We start from the raw sequence: 4,926 nt of genomic DNA, 5'->3' as shown, positions 1-4,926 counted from the left end.
ATTCCATTTATAACAATATAATAATAATTCCAGATAAATACTCATTCCATTTATAACAATATAATAATAATTCCAGATAAATACTCATTCCATTTATAACAATGTAATAATAATAATTCCAGATAAATACTCATTCCATTTATAACAATGTTATAATAATTCCAGATAAATACTCATTCCATTTATAACAATATAATAATAATTCCAGATAAATACTCCTTCCATTTATAACAATGTAATAATAATTCCAGATAAATACTCATTACATTTATAACAATATAATAATACTCATTCTATTTATAACAATATAATTCCAGAAGTATACTCATATTATGTTACTTTAGCAGTATAATGATTCTAAAGGAATACTCATATTATGTTACTTTAGCAGTATAATGATTCTAAAGGAATACTCGTATTATGTTACTTTATCAGTATAATAATTCCAGATGAATACTCATATTACCTTGTGTCTACAACAGCCAACATTTATTTACAGAGAAAGAAACTTAAGAACATTACTCTTGACTAAACACATCTTAACACTCAACCTGTAGTGTTTTAATAGCTACAGTTAGTAAACAAGACATGCACAAACCTGTTATTTGCAGTGCACAGACTTTATCTCTCAGACATTGACTTAGTTGTTTATTGGTGTCAGTAATATGATGAGAGATTCGGTGATAACCTCTGTATACACTGATTATCGCGAGTAATTTAAAATGCAAACTTAACCCTGCAGGGAATGACTTTGAAGTAATTGGTAATTCTAAAATGAATTACAAATTATGTAGAATGTTACCTTCATGAGAGAAAGTAGCTTCCATTTTGCCAATGTACAGGTGTAACCACTCTCTCAATGACTATTCAATTAAATTTTCAGGGTTATGTGGTAACCCAAAACTTAAAAAAGGAAAACATTAAAGCACTTATATACAAACATCCCCTAGCAGAAAGTTTGAATAAATAATATTAACACAATTTAAAGTTATAAAAAAAATTCTTGAAAGGTGCTATTAATGGATTTCTTCTGCATAGGAAATTTTTGGATGATGTTTTAAGCAGCTAGCACAGATCTTCATCATGTTTTCATCTGTGCTAGCAGCTTCAACATCATCCAAAAACTACCTACAGAGATGCAGTTAATTAAAAACACCTTTGAAGTATACTCTTCTCTGTTTAAAACCTTCTCTCAAGCAAAAAAATTCAACAATTTAAAGAAAAAATATAAATAACAATGTTCATGTTAAAACAAATAGTACCATTCACATAAAAAAAAAACAAATCTCATTACAAAATCTGAACCATCACATGAGCTGCGATGACTGGAATGCATTAAGTCCATGACTGTATAATATGGCACAACAGTTACTGTATTGCAAACTTAGTAATATCGTTACAAGAGTCACCTGAAATATAAGCATGCTCAGGGCTACATGAATCTGTAATAAACTTCGAAGTCTACTGCATCTAATATTGAATTATTAATAAGAATTTCCTAGTGAAAGTAAAAAAAAAGGTGTATAACAATATGTCAATCAGGCTATATATATGCTATATACAGTGCTAACAAAGTCTTTTGCTCAATACTATGGATCTGTAGGCTTGATACAAATATAGAAATGGTTGAAACAATTTATATCAGCAAATTATTTAATAAGAACTTTTACAGTATGAACTAGCCAAAGGTAAGAGCAAAGTCAAGTTCCAGTGTATTCATAAAACAACAAATCATTCAGGATTATACTGGACTATCAAGGGAGTCACATTTCCTCCACACATTCAACTTGTAAGCATGACACATTTCCTCCATACACATTAAAACCTGTAAACATACGGTTTCCTCTTCACATTAAAACTTGTAAACATACTGTTTCCTCCACACATTAAAACTTGTAAACATACTGTTTCCTCCACACATTAAAACTTGTAAACATACTGTTTCCTCCACACATTAAAACTTGTAAACATAATGTTTCCTCCACACATTAAAACTTGTAAACATAATGTTTCCTCCACACATTAAAACTTGTAAACATAATGTTTCCTCTACACATTAAAACTTGTAAGCATAATGTTTCCTCTACACATTAAAACTTGTAAGCATAATGTTTCCTCCACACATTATAACTTGTGATCATGATGTTCTATTCACACAGTGCAACTTGTGATTCAAGTTTACTTTACACATTTCAACTTGTGATCATGAATGCTCTGGAACACTATCAGGCTGTAGTTTGGTGGATATCATAAGACTGTAGAAAGATTATTAGACATTCTTGTCTATAGCATGCTAAAAATTAATGTTAAAACAAAATGATTTAATAAAGATATACCTTAAAAGAAATTTGTACATGGCATGATGGAATTCAAGACATGCTCTCCTTGAAAGGCTTTTAAAATAAAGGAGAGCAAATATGCATCTATACCAACTGCATCATCATCATGAACCTCAACTGTTATCAAAGGTCCTTAATGAATGCGTGCTTAAAACTGCTACGTGTAAAACCATTTCAAGAAATTACTTATGACTAGAGCTGGGTGTTTATCTATGGCCTATGAGGATGAATTACACTGATTAGTGTCCCATAAAATAATAGGTTAATCTCTGTTATAATACATTAAAATTAATAAACTAATCAAAATTAGTGTCAGGTTTCCAGTTATCACTACTTTCAATTATTCCAACTATCCAAGTAATCAAAATATTGCTATTATGACCACTAATTCTCATTTTTAAATTAATTCTTCTTTGTTTGCTTTGGGTAGGCATGGCCCAGTAATTGCCTCATGATTTGAGGTTCTTAGGTTCAATTTCATTTTGTAATCAAATATACTTGCCCTTTCAGCTATAGAGGGCATTATGTACGTATTGTTTCTTTGTTTTTGAGTTATGGAAAAGCAATTAAAGCTACTTGCTAACATCCCTAATTATGAACTATCAACTTGAGGGAAAGCAACTGGTTGGCAGCCACCCACCTTCAATTCTTGGAAAACTTGAATATTACACAAAATATGTATTTTCTGTTTTTGTTTTGTTTTTATCTTTACATTGTGTTATGTTTCTAACACCACACCTCTAAGTTTTAACTTTCCTGTATCTGTGTTTGACTATTAATATTATCAAGTAGAATAATAATATTAATGTAGAAACACACTCTGTGATCGATTATGTATCAAAAAACTGTGATTACAACACAAGTCTTCATAATTACACACTAACTTCTACCAGAAGAGCTGCTAAAGTTCTTTATTTAATCTTTAAGTTTAATACTAATTACCCTTAATAATAAGTAATCTTAATCGTAAGTAACAACAAAAAGCTTCTGTAACTTACAATGAATGTATCTAATCTGCCTTAGGTCATCAGTTGGGTATCGTAGATGTTAGCGATGTTTTCGTTTCCAAGAAGATCTGACGAATTAGACATGCTTAACATTATTAGTAATAGTATTACCAAACAATGAAACAAAATTGTCACGTGAAAAGCTTTGTCACGAAGCCTATCAAATTTGACCCATGCAGTTGTTACTATTAAATAATCGTCATGTATCAAATTTAGCTAATAATATAATTTGACAAAATATAAATGGAATTATTTAAATTTAACAGTGAAAATTACTATAAATTACAGAAACACACCAAACGTTATCAGTTCTTAAAAGCGGAACGATAATTTAATTAACTGAGATAATACGTCTCTGGTCGTTTGTTAATTTCCGTATAAATTCTTCCCGAGGAACTTCATCGATACAAGTCCTTTCTTAAATAAAACTAGTATATTCTTTCTCAATACAACTTTGCAATACACAGAATTTCCACAGTCATTTTAACTTCAACACACGCTATAATTCACAACGATTCACGCATTTTAGTTACGGTCACTACGCTCACTTGATTCAATTATCTGTTTCTATATCTCTCTGCTATCTGCAATTATCTCCGCTTTATTTGCCGGACTTATATACTAAAATAGAGGGCGCCTGGAAAAGACTAGAGTTGCCAGAAAAAGTCAAGATCCTTCGACATTCTTATGACGTTTTACCAGGATCACGTGACTTCCGCTGTCGTTACACTGCCCCTTCCTTAGTATTGTTCGTCCCGAACAATAGCTACTTACATTAAACCAATAAATAATTAACAATAACTTAATTAAATGTACAGAATTTACAAACACAAAATTAAAATTCAACAAAGTCTCTTAATTTTACGGGACGTATCTTTTTCCGTACTGGTCTCCAACTCGTTGGCTTCTGCCTTACGTGGGGTTCATCTGCTCCATCAGGAAATGTCCTATTATCGGTAACAGTCACATCAGTGGTAGTAAATTCATCAAGGGCTTCACTGTTTCCCTTCTCAAAACCAGGTACAGTTTCTTCTTTGACAGTGGCGTTTTCAGGTGACACATCTTCAGCAGCGTCATTTGTTCAACTGTTCAGTTCACTTTGTTCCAACTGAAATGTCATGGACCATGATGACGCCAAAGCCTGTTGGCATGCGCCACCTTTGGTTTACCTCGCTGTTATTTGGTAAGTCACGTCTGAGAGACGATCCACTATGTCATATGGGCCTTCCTATGGAGAAGACAACTTAGGAGACTTCCTTTGGTCTTCTGGGATTATACAACCACACTTTGTCTCCTGGTACAAAGCTGACTTCAGTAGACTTTTTATCATAACATAGCTTCATGAAATCAGCAGACGTTTTTAAGTTCAACCGCACTTGATGGTAAATATCATCCATCCTTTTAGATAACACTTTCACGAACTCTGACACATTTTCACGCAACTCTTTGTAAGGTGGGCATCTTGTTATCAGGTCCACCAGCAACCAAAGTTCCCGACCAAACATCAGCTTTGCTGGAGTGTATCCAGTAGCTTCATGCACTGCTGTTCTATAGGCCATCAACAGTGGAGGGAGTAAGAC

The 4,926-nt window shown here is 32.5% G+C and overlaps 1 protein-coding gene across 4 annotated transcripts in view; it reads right to left on the bottom strand.

Annotated features, from left to right (window-relative positions):
* LOC106469309 (gastrula zinc finger protein XlCGF57.1-like) overlaps positions 1-4,926 on the bottom strand; it is a 74,099-nt gene that overhangs the window by 60,705 nt on the left and 8,468 nt on the right. Inside the window, exons 1-2 of one of the 4 annotated variants that reach the window (XM_022397790.1) lie at positions 3,643-3,768; positions 3,338-3,414 (exon numbers count right to left, since the gene is read on the bottom strand). The gene's annotated coding sequence lies outside the window, so the exon portion shown is untranslated. The other 3 variants (XM_022397791.1, XM_013929799.2, XM_022397793.1) reach the window with 3 other exon arrangements.

The sequence above is a fragment of the Limulus polyphemus genome, unplaced genomic scaffold, assembly GCF_000517525.1.
Source record: "Limulus polyphemus unplaced genomic scaffold, Limulus_polyphemus-2.1.2 Scaffold3416, whole genome shotgun sequence".
In the NCBI taxonomy this organism is placed as follows: domain Eukaryota; kingdom Metazoa; phylum Arthropoda; class Merostomata; order Xiphosura; family Limulidae; genus Limulus; species Limulus polyphemus.
The sequence above is the reverse complement of the archived record's forward strand: the minus strand, read 5'-3'. Positions and strand labels throughout refer to the sequence as shown.